Here is a 12,815-nt window from a genome sequence, read left to right on the forward strand (position 1 = left end):
TTAGGTAGCTAGCTATCCTGCACTGGGTTTCCAGTGTAGGATCTCTGTGGTATTGCCACTTATCCTGAACAAGTTAGGCTTCAAATATGCTTATGAAATTACATACATGTTTGGGCTTTGCTATTCAAGTATTTGACAAGTTTTCCTTACAAGCAATAGGATAGTAAGTTACAAACAGAATGGATTTAAAGTAACTTTAAATATACTTTTGATATATCCTTGTTTTAGAATGGTTTGTTCTTTTTTCTTTTGTGCTATGATTTTTTCCTTTTAATTTTGTTTCTTCAGCTAAATGCAATTGTACCTTTTTTTTTGAGGAATAGTTGATTTTCAATGTTTCAGGTGTGTATACACACACACACACACACACACACACACAATATATATACCTTTTCCAGATTCTTTTCCATTGTAGGTTATTACAAGATATTGAATGTAGTGTAGACCCTTGTTGGTTATCTATTTCATATATACTAATCCCAAACTTTGAGTTTATCTCTCCCCTCCCTTTCCTCTTCGATAAGCATAAATTTGTTTTCTATGTCTGAGACTATTTGTTTTCTAAATATGTTCATTTGTATATTCTTTTTCTAGATATCCACATATCAGTGATATCATATGATATTTATCTTTCTATGTGACTTATTTCAATTAATATAATTCATCCATGTTACTGTAAATGACATTATTTTATTCATTTTTTATGGCTGAGTAATATTCCATCGTATATATTTCACATCTTCTTTATCCATTCATCTGTCTGTGGATGGGCATTTAAGTTTTTCCCATGTCTTGGCTATTGTAAATAGTACTGCTGTGAACATTGGGGTGGGTGTATCTTTTGGAATTACGGTTTTCTCCAGATAAATGCGCAAGAGTGGGATTGCTGGATCATATGGTAACTATTTTTGTGTGTTTTAAACAATCTTCATACTGTTACCCACAGTGGCTGTACCAATTTACATTCCCATCAGTAGTGTAGAAGGGTTCCTTTTTTTCCACACCTTCTCCAGCATTTATTAGTTGTAGACTTTTTATTTATTATTTATAGACTGGCCATTCTGACCAGTGTGGGGTGATACCTCATTGTAGTTTTGATTTGCATTTCTCTAGTAATTAGTGATCTTGAGCATCTTTCCATGTGCTTGTTGGCCATCTATATGTCTCCTTTGGAGAATTGTCTATTTAGATCTTCTGTCCATTTTTTTTTTGATTGAGTTGTTTGTTACTTTGATATTGACCTGTATGAGCTATTTATATAGTTTGGAAATTAATCCCTTGTTGGTCACATCATTTGCAAATATTTTCTCCCATTCTATAGGTTGTCTTTTCATTTGGTTTATGGTTTCCTTTTCTATGCAAAAGCTTTTAAATTTAATTAGGTCCAATTTGTTTACTTTTGTTTTTATTCCCTTACTGTAGTAGATGGATCAAAAAAAAATTTTTCTGCAATTTATGTCAGAGAGTGTTTTGCCTATGTTTTCCTCTAGGAGTTTTATAGTATCTGGTCTTACATGTAGGTCTTTAATCCATTTAGAGTTTATTTTCGTATATGGTGTTAGAGAATTTTCTAATTTCATTCTTTCTTTCTCTTTCTTTATCCCTTCCTTCCTTCTTTCTTTCCTTCCTTCCTCATCCTTCCCTGTGTAGTTAATATTGTTTCCCTTTCCTCTGTAATTTCAGTTATTAGATGTCTCAGATCTGATTCAAGTTTCTGTGTTGTATATTTAAACGTTATACAAAATATGTGATATTGCATAAACAGATGCATTGTCCTTATAAAAACTAAATCTTTACAACTAAAACTAATAACCCTGTTGACCAACACCCAGTCCCCCAATCCTTGACTTTCCCTACTTTCTACTCCATTTCTCTCATTGTCTGGTAGTTATCAGACTAGTTATCATAGTCCAGATTTTTTTTTGCCACTATACACACACACACACATACACACACACACATACATGCTCTAGTAGAAAATATTTAGTATTTCTGTGTGTATTTGTAAACATAAATGACATACCATACATATAATTCCGTGATTTTTTTAAAAACGTTTGACAGTATATCTGGGGGATATTGCCATAAAATCTGCATAACTATAAATCTACCTAATATTTTAGAGACATCTAAGTTGTTTACAATTTTAAAGGATGCTGTACATCCCTCCTTTAATTCAAGTGTAAGTATTCCCTGTGGACAGTGCTAAGAAATAAAATTGCTGAGTTACTGAATATTTTCATTTTAATTTCATTGAACACTATCAAATTTGTTACAAAGAGCCTGAAAAATTTTTAATATCATGGGCTTTGTATGAAAGTACCCATCTTACCACAATGACATAAACCCTTAAGTTTAATTCTATTTTTAAAAATTTGCCAGCTTAATGAGAAATCTATCTATCCATATATCATTTATCTATCTCTATAAATCTAGATGACTAGAAACTTCTTGATTATCTCTCAGAATGAGCTGCTTTTCATATGATCATTGGCTGTTTGTATTTTACTGTTTGTAAGTTGTTTGTACATAGCCTTTCACTATGGATTGTTATTTTGTGTGATTTCTAGCAATTTAATTTTCAATCAAGATACTAACCATCTGTAATATAAATGTGTTACACATTTTATTGGTTTTTCAAGTATCCTCTGATTTTTTGTTATCTTACAAGAAGTTTAAACATTTTAATTTAGCTTTCCAAAATTTTTGTTACATGCTTTATTTGCCTTGTTTAGAAACACTTTCTGTCTCCATGAACGTAAATAATTATTGCATTGTCTTACAGAATTTTTCACCTCTTTACACTTAGCACATTAATATATCCATTTTTTTCTTGCATAATATAATGTAGGGACTCTAACTTTGTTCTTTTTATATGGCCTTGCCTTGTATCTAAAGTATAAATCTCCTCCCATGAAGATAAAACACCACTTGAATATATGTTTCTGTATAACTATATTAAGATAAATATACCACTTATTTTGATGATATCTTTATCACCACTCTTGAAGCACATATTAAACATCAATTCATATATAATGTTGAACAATGCATTCCAAGGAAAGTATGCAATATCATGATCCTATAAATTTCTGACTAATGTAATATTCTTCGGGTAGTGTGAAAAGTTTATTTCATGTTTGAATTATGTCTTGCCTGACTTGTAGATCCATTTAAAATAAACTGTTGTGCAGCTTGATTTTTTTTTTCTACTTTGCTTGAAGCTGACTCATCCTGTATATGTCCTAGAATTAATAATTCTATGAGAGTCAGAGAAGCTGGAATAAAGAGCAGCTGATTTTCAAGATTTAGCTTCCTGTTTGATAACCTTATCAGTACACTACCAGATGTTACAGTAATCATTTTCTCCGCTGAAGCAGCTGCGATTTTTATGTGGAATACCTAATTGGTCATCATGAGGGCTATATTACTGTCAACTGCAGGGAAAGTCATTGAAATTGGATTAAAGTAAGAACTGGATTATTGCTGCTTGGGGCCCTAGGAAGCTTTGAGCACTTTTAATTGACTTGGAGCCAACAAAGATGAAAAACAGCTAGACAAGTCCAAATTTGTGTCTACTTTTCATACCAAGGGCTACAAGAACAGAAAAGCTAGTAAGAATTCAAGTTTAAAAATAAATTATTATTTTAAAATGTTTTCCAAGCTTGCATAAAAATGATGGCTTAAATAAACCTAAAGGATAATGAAATTTATGGAAAGATAACTAAAACATTAAAGTAATTGAGAGGAAGGAAAAATAAACCGATCCATTTTAATACATACTCTGTCAAACCCTGTTCTAGGCACTCTGAGGCACAGTATTTCATATTATGCTCAGAGGAATCAAATCAAATCAAACAGAAGACTGCTTGCTTGTGCTATGCAACACCTTCCCCAAAACTTTCAAATTTTTCTAGCATACCTTATAAGAATCAGCTGCAGCATAAATAGCTTTTCTGTCCTACAAAAAGTTTGTGGATTTTTGCCTATATAGATGTAAACATCTGGTGTCTCCAATATTATGCCACATTTCTGGTTCTCTAAAATGCATTCACTCTGTAGAAGCAAATGAATGGAGCAATGAGATATATTAAGTTTTAGATGATCTTTTAAATTATTTATGCACAAATTCATTCCTGTGCATTTTCTTTGTAAACAGAATTCACATGTGTACATGCTATGCCAGGTTTGGAGAAGCAGATCTAAAAAACAGGTGAGAGTTTCTTTTTTAAAGTAAAACACAAATTCTTTTACAGCATTGAAAAAAAAATCTATATAAGTATCCTGCAATCTTCCCAGTTACCACAGAATCAACTATGGTTTAAGTAGAATGATAGATAACAGAAGTGAAATTTAGATAAAAAACAAAACAACTTCATCTTTATTCATACATACATGAAAAGAATGATTACATTTCTCTGCTCCAGTGATGGATGGAATCATGTAATCAAATCGGTTTAAAGCTTTACCTGAGAGCCCTTGCAAAAGGTATTTATTTGGACATTATGATTTTTTAATTGATTACATGGCTTGTAAATATGTCATTTATATGATCTTAAGGATAAAAAAATCATTACTGGAGAAATTTGCAATTTATTTGTTTTCATTTTTTTTCCCAAATTCTAAAAGAGAATATTCTTTTGGGAAAAGCCATTTGGACTCTAGCGATTTTTAAATAGATAGCAGCAAAATTGATTACCAGTGGGGAATGTCCCAAGAGTTAACAGCAAAGCAGAGCACCTCCCCCTCTCCATCTTCTTGTTTTCTCTTCCAAGTGATGCAATCACCATTCTCACAGCCAACTGGCTTCAGAAACTTGGATGTTGCAGTGATGAATTCCCCCACTCCTTCATCTGCCCACCCCATCAGGAACCGCATCCTGTTATTTCTACTTCTGTAAATCTAAAATATCTAATCAGAAATATCACAGTGGAAACCTAAGCTACTGATGTCTCCAGGAGCTCCCATCTTCTAATCCAGACTTAACTGTTTTTTAAAGCATAGGTCACCCTTCATTCGTGTTTACTTAATTATTTACTTAAAAGCATGAGTGTAACAAAATAGTCTCTGCCTAGTAAAGGTACAAACACCATTTAAACTTTATTCAGATTGCTCCAAATATTTTCTCAGCTTAGCTTCCTTTATATAGTTTTCTTTATTCTTCTGTGCATCCAATATTGCATTCATGTTTGGACTGTATGTTTCCTAAATAGATTATCTATTTAAAACCACCTGGTTTTGTTTATTCTTTTCTTTCAACTTCCTTTTCCCTTCCACCCTATCTCTACCTTTCAAAACTCTGTTCTCCATTGAATTACTTTAAGTGTCACATGGACAGGGACAGACACACACAGTTAATATCAATCTTTATTTTTAGTGCTCTTATAGCATTTTGTTGAGAATTTTGGTAAAGTGGAAAGGGAAATGCATTTTGAGTTCAATTTTAACCCTTCTACGTTTTAGCTAGAAACACAGATGACCATAAATGAATATTTGTTGAAAGATTATATGATTGATAATAAATAAAACCAAATTACTTAATTATGAAGAACTGAGTAAATGTAACAAAACATTAGTGTCTTTAATTTATAAAGACTAATCACAAATACAAAATAAAAACTTTAGCATACCCAAAAGAAAAATGAAGAGGTCATACACAAAAGAAAAACATACTGCCCATAAGAAAAGGTTTCATCTCACTAGCAATGAAAGAAATAAACATTTGAATCAATGATATAGTGTATTTTATCTGCTAAAACTGTTGGAATTATAATATTCAATGCTTTGGTTGGCAAGGTTGAGAGACGTGAGCACCCTCACACACTGCTAGTAGGTGGTACAATCTCTCTGGAAAGTTATTTGGGAGGATGGATGGAGTCTTCTAAAGGAACATTTTCTTTGATACAGTAGTCTCATTGCAAAGTTCATCTTTGGAATATCCATAGATGCCGTCAGATAGCTACATATAAAAGTATTCATTGTGGTTCTGAATTAAATCAAATGGTAACAATGGTTATCTCCTCATGTTAGAACTATAGATAAATTTATAATCTTCAGAATTTTTGTGCATTTTCTATAATTTATTATTTAAATTTTATATCCAGAAAATAAGTATGAATTAAAAGATAATTGAAGGAATTTTATCCTCTATTTTTATGAACAATAAAATGATGCAGTGAAGAAAGTATAGAAAAAAATGAAGATGATAAGGCGAAACCCTAATCCCATTTAACATGAGAGATAGGAAAAAATTACTAGTTCAACATAGAATTTTTACTTTAAAGGACTTTCCCCTTAAGTACCTATATTCAATTACTTGGTGTGAAAGTTAAGGTTATATTTTGTATGTGTAATGAATTTTTATGTGATACACATGAAATAAGGTTTTTCTTTATTAGGTCTGAGTATAAGTCTAAAATATTCCAATAATGTTTAGTTGGTCATTAAATTATATTTCTAGTATTTCCATTTTCACTAGACACAGGCATTCTGCAGTCACATATGCTGTATCCGAGCATAATTTAAATAAAAATAGCACAATATTTAATAGCATTTTCCATTTCTAACTGGTTATAAATCCCAGAGAATATCTTTTGCTGGTTTTACTGTTGTTCTTATTAAATGAATCTGGATAGAAATTTTCCTTTTCAGTGATGGAATTTCAATTGACACTTTAATAGAATTAATACCCTTCACATTAGCAAATCAGATTGCTTAAATAGTTGCTAAACATTGAATTTAGGTCTTGCTGAATAATGGGATTTGTAAAGACATACATCTCTATAAATGCACCCAATATTTTATCAAAATTGCTTATATTTTCTTTTTTTTTACAAAATATATTTTGAGATCATCACGCTTCTCATTGGAGTTGAAATAATATTTAGAGCCCCCAAATAGTGTTGATTTCCATGATGACAGTAATGATTGAGTGAAAATGTCAGGACTATTGGTAAAACACGTTAATACCTCACATTTATGGGAGCAGGACTCCATTTACTCTAATGGCCATCTGCAAAAGTAGGTTCAGCTCAGAATGCATGTTTGGCTAGGCCTACAATTAGTGGCTTTGATAATGATTAATTTACATGTAGGGTTTTTTTTTTTAAATCTTTTTTTTTTTTTTCCAGAAGACTCTGGAATCAAAGCTCACATATTAATTAGTTTCAAAAAAGCTCTGGAATGGTCTAGTCAATGCAACTCTGACAATTCAAATATTCAGATGCCAGCATGTGTTACATGTTTCAGCAGAGCAGTAAAGTGGAGGCATAAGCAATTAAAAAAGAAAAAGGAAGAAAAATAAAAACAAGGCAGTGTAGGATGTGCAAAGGATCCATTCTTGGCCCTTTCAAATACCAGGATCTTTAATTTGGGATATCTTTTATTTGGAGTTCCAAAGGAAGTTACTCACTGTGATCCAGATAAAAGCACCGCCTTTCACAGAGTCTGCAGGAAATAAAATTATCTGCTCGATGTTGTTAGCCTCAGTGCCATTATCTGAGTTTCAGAGTGAGGAAAAAACATCTTTCTGTAAAGTAAAACACTAGTAAGGTAAATTAAGAGTACAATGTCTGGAACTTGGTAGAAATTCAGAAAATACACATTAAAGGGTAAAGAAAGTGGTCATGCTGAACTTTTTGTATCCAGCAAAATAAATTTGCCTTTGATTCTTAAATACTGGCAAACGAATTCGAACTTGGTGAGGCTATTTTTCTCTTTCTTATTACATCATAAAGTCTCTAAAATAAATATATACTTTTGACCTAATAATATAACCAGTACTCATAGTTTTCGTTGACAATGATCATTAAATTTGCTCTAGATGCTTCATTAATTTATTGTATTGTTTGAACAGAAATTTCCAGAAATGCAGTACACCAATAGTTGCAAAATGGTTTCTGAAGTGGATAGGTTACTTCAAGAGAGCTGATTTTAATCTCCCTAACCTATCCACACCTACGGACTGAAACGGCATTTTGCACCATTTAAACAAATCAGTGAGCCTGTGCACTGGATTAGTAAACAAAGGAGGAACATGCCCCACTACTTGTCCCTCCTACTTCTACGCCCAGTGTAGGATAACTTGCTGTGATGGTGGCACGCACCTGCTCAAATTCGGAACATCGACTGGGAATGCACACTTAGATGTTCCTTTGACCACAATGGCAAGATTTCTTGTAAGATTTCTTTCTGGAACCAGTGGATGGAATAGAGTTGTGCATCATAGATTATCACTATTCATGCACTCAAAAATATGTACCTAATGCTTACCATGAGTCAGGCGTCATTCGAGGAGGAAGTATATACCAGTTGAAATGCTTTCTCTCCATAACAGGAAATCAGTCCTTTTAGGCGCCCACAGCCTCCCCTTTTCCACAGGTCACCTATTATCTGTCAGAAATGGGCTTTTCTCATATTCTTTTCCTTCAAGTCTGTTTGGTCATCAGCTAAGGCTTAATTTGATCTAAAAGTCACTCAAAGAGTGGCTTTGACCTTCTTGCCTCTTCTTATTTGGGAGAACAAGTTTTGTGATACTTGGGAATCAAATCATCTTTTAGGGTTGTGATGGTCAGGAAAAAATGATCTCCGAATCATTTAGCTTCCCCAAGCATGCTCAGTCTAAACCTCCTCAATGTTTAAATGTAAGCATGTTAATTTTATCAATTCTACAATATACAAAGTAGTCACAGAAATGCTGATCTATACTCTTGTGAGAACACATTTAACAACTAGAATTCACTCTTTGTTTGCAATTCAATTTTTCTTCAGACTGAGTTTCTCTAATCAGCCTTGTGTTCAAAATTTACTTCTGTTAATTCATCATTGAGAAAATAAGCAAATACACTGAGGTGAGTTGGAACCAATTTCCTCTGTTAGAGAAGGGAGTGACAAACATGGGAAGAGTGAGGACTGAAAAATGCACTGATGGCTGTCAAAACTGGAGATTACTTTAGTGCCACAGACAGGTCGTTTAATTCATCCATCCATCCATTTATTTATTTATTTTTCTTTTTTATTATTAATGTTTTCAAGTCAGAGGCTTGTAAACTTTTCAATTCCTTAGAAATGGCTTAGAATTAAATCCATATATTTATTCAATATTCAACAAATACTTAATGATTACGGTATACCATGTGACAGGCGCTGCCCTAGGCTCTGGAATTCAGCAAGGAGTGAAACAAGCAAAAGGCCCTGACTTTATTTATCTTATGTTTTAGTGCTGGAAAGAGGCAATAAAAAAATTTAGTTAAATACCCAGTGTGGTAAGTTCTAAGAAGAGTGAAAACAGGATTGATGATGTGATGTGTCAAGGGCAGAAGAAATTTCAGATGGGATGGCCACTAAAACCTTCACTGGGAAGTGACTTTTAAGAAAAGACCTTCAGGAACTAACAATCATCTCTCATAAAGCATATGCTGGCATGCTGTAACACTTAATTTTCTGCATCTCCCCAAATCCTGCAAGAATCCAGAAAGATGTGAGTAACCCCCTTTCACAGAAGAGGATACTGAGCCTTAGAGAAGTGGAGGATTGCCTTGTAAGACCCGTAGCTACATTGCAAGTATTCCACACTCCACAGCTCCTACTATTCCTCTTTCCAACAAGCATTTTCTTAGGTCTCTCTGTACTGTGCAGAAAATCGCTTGCCAAGAAGGTATGGACACTGCCCTACTTCCCGTAGCTAGTGCTGTCTTAACTACCTCTTTGGATGAAGTTTTAGCAGCTTCTAAGCTTTCCAAGGCCACACGGCTCTGTTATAATCATTGCTCCATCTCTAGCGGAAGTGAAGGGCGACGTCCTCAAAGCTGCTGGCACAATGCCTGTTTGGGAACAGTTTTGATTGGATTATCTCAATGCTTTTCAGGCAGAGCATTTGTCCTTCAGTCCTTATTCATGTATGGTGAATTCTTTCAAAGATTCAACAGCTTTCCAGATGTTGCAGTATCGACTTCATTATTCTTACTTAGAAGACAACTGTGACACACAGTTTCAAATATTTTTATGGATGTAGGCAAACCTAAGAGTATGCTCTAGGAACTTAAAAATTCTCCAAGCTTTTTTTTTTAAGGTTTAAAAAATTTTTTTTTTATTGAAGTATAGTCAGTTTACGATGTTGTGTCAAATTCTGGTGTACAGCATAATGTTTTCCAAGCTTGATAAGCATTTTTCCCCAATAATGACCCTAACTTAGACTAAGATTTAAACTTGTCATGAATTCCACATTTTCTCAAAATAGTAATGGGTTAATAACCAAGGTTAATGATGCATTTTAGAAGTGATACAATATTTATTCAAGGCACTCTGATAAGTTGTAATCTTCCCTCTAATTTTTTTCCTTCAGGGTTTTTTAAATATGATTTTGATACTTAAAGGTTCTCATTCAGTATATTAACATAAAAGCTACCTATCCCACAAGAATGTTTCATTTTTGTAGTGCGCTGAAGTGTCCCTGCTCCCACCAAACCCTAACAGTATAGATAAATGTCTCCTTTCTGCTTCTCTATCCAGACACATGGGACCTAGTTTATAAAATAGTTCTCATCCTTTCAGCAGCTAAAAATATCATATATAAACACCATAAACTATTCATATCCTCATCTCTTCAGAATTGATGAGCAAAATATCCAGTTTCTATACTCTTTTAACATTAAGATACTAGTAAAAGTACTAATTGATTTCCATGAAGTGACAGGCTATAATTTAAAAATAAATATTTTAAATGAATATTAATTTGTTATTACAACCACAGTTATCAATAGACTGAATGCCTGGGGTTTCTTTTAAAAAATAACAAAAAATTCAGTTCTCATTAGCAAAACTTTAAATCTAACTTGCATGGATAGTATGGTAGCAGCTTGATTTCTTTATTAGTAGAATTAATGGCGTTCCTTTATTTTTCTTCCTTAATATGTTCATGGATTTTGTTTTCCTTTAACATTCACATTGCTGTAAGTATTACTGCTTGGTTACTTGATTTCTTCTTCTCATCACTAGAAAATGTTTTACTCTCATCAAGAGAAATGTCTTATCTAATTTGTCTGCACATTCTCAGTATGAATGCTTATATGACAAATTATTCAGTTGGTTATAGTCATAATAGTGAAGGTTATCACTTCAAAACTTGAAATAAAAAATGATCGTGCTCACTGATACTCTTTTTAGTGACCCCCACATTTCAGAGAAAGAATATGAAAAATCTTCCATGTCTTTTCATCTTCCAAATATGTCATAAAATTAACTTACCAAAGAAAATTAGAAATGGAAAGTTCCTGATCACTCAAAGTTCTTATTAGTCATAATCATCAGTCATCAATGTTTCTGCACAGGATTAAGAGTCAGATAAGTTTCCAGTGACTTGAGGATGAACTGTTACACCATGCTAAGGTGTTTAGTGTACTGATATATAAACTTCTATGTAAGCGTTTGCATTTTAACAGAAGTTTTCTGAAAATCCAATATCTGACCCTAAGATAGTTCTTAACTGTGAAATGTGGCAAACTGACAGGGGTACTATTATAGCATGAAAAGCTAATTTTTTCTTTTGTTTTCTGTCTAAATGGAATCATTCTTTGGGCAGTTCAAATCCCTGTTGCATTTCTGTTTTCCCATTGAGCAAAAGGAACAGGTGAAAAAGAATCTAGTTCCAAGTCACTTCGTTCAAGCACCTTCATTCAGCACATAAAATGTTCCATAAATTGCACCTTTCCCAGAATTATCCAAAAAAATCTAGATCATATCAATGAAGTACATTCATCAAACCAAAGCAACAACTCACCAGACCAAAATGAGTAATCCAAGCTCTAGTGCATCTTGTGTTTTATTTGCCTACACTGTCTCCATCACTCTGCCTTAGCATCCCATACTGAACCATCAGTGCTCATATTTCTGAATCACACTCTAATGAATGATCTCCTCGGATATTATCTGGGAGTCTGACATAGTGGCCATATTCTCCTTGTTCACCTGGCTGGCACCTATTCCTACTCAAGACTCGGTGTTAAAGGATATCCCTTAGAAAAGTTTTTCTGAATTCACAAGATACAGTCTTCTGTGCCTATATATGTATGTATCATATACTCTGTTTTTAATAGAACGCTTTTAAGGGATAGAATGTTTGTTTTTCCTGCAAAATGAACAACTCTGATAGAGTAAAACAAATCTATCATTCATTCTTCTTTATATACCTAAAAAGGAGCTTAGACTTTGACATGAGTGTTCAGTGAGAGACAAATATATTTGATTTCCAATTTAATGTTCTTTATACCATGCCCTGTCTGTGTCTAAATCTCCCCAGCAAGCAGTCATGAACCTCATTCTAACCTCTTGTTCATACAGTGACCTAACTTCTGACCCTGCCCTTTCCCTGAACCTTGCAGTGTAAAGGAACAGGAAACAGAAATTAGCTTTCCTCTCTGGTAACAAGACCAGTGCTCCACTTCTCCCTACACAGTGACCCCTACACAGACACACACCCACAGACAGACAGACAGACACACACAACTTTTTGTTTAATTATGAAAAACTTTATTCTTCATAAAATACCAGGAAAATAGAGCTTCTCTTATGGGACTGGTTACTCTAGATGAAGTTCTGAGCTTGAGTTTGTACCCTTTGGAAACACAAATTTTAGATAAGGTGTTGCGCTCTTGCTGGATGGAATCACTGATTTATATTCAGTGGGGAGGAGCGGCATTGAGGCAATCAGCTCCTTACTTGGGGTTGCCTTTTCAAGACTATAGGAGCACTTCAGGGAGCAGTAGCTCTTTATGTTCTTAATTCCTCTATTTTAACTTCCTGAATTCAATGCCCTGTTC

The 12,815-nt window shown here is 33.6% G+C and overlaps 1 long non-coding RNA gene across 1 annotated transcript in view; it reads left to right on the top strand.

Moving 5' to 3' along the window:
* The window catches only part of LOC140695702 (uncharacterized), a 518,879-nt gene that overhangs the window by 381,266 nt on the left and 124,798 nt on the right, over positions 1-12,815 (top strand). The gene's annotated exons all lie outside the window — the stretch shown is intronic.

This window comes from Vicugna pacos, chromosome 1, assembly GCF_048564905.1.
Source record: "Vicugna pacos chromosome 1, VicPac4, whole genome shotgun sequence".
NCBI classification, from domain to species: domain Eukaryota; kingdom Metazoa; phylum Chordata; class Mammalia; order Artiodactyla; family Camelidae; genus Vicugna; species Vicugna pacos.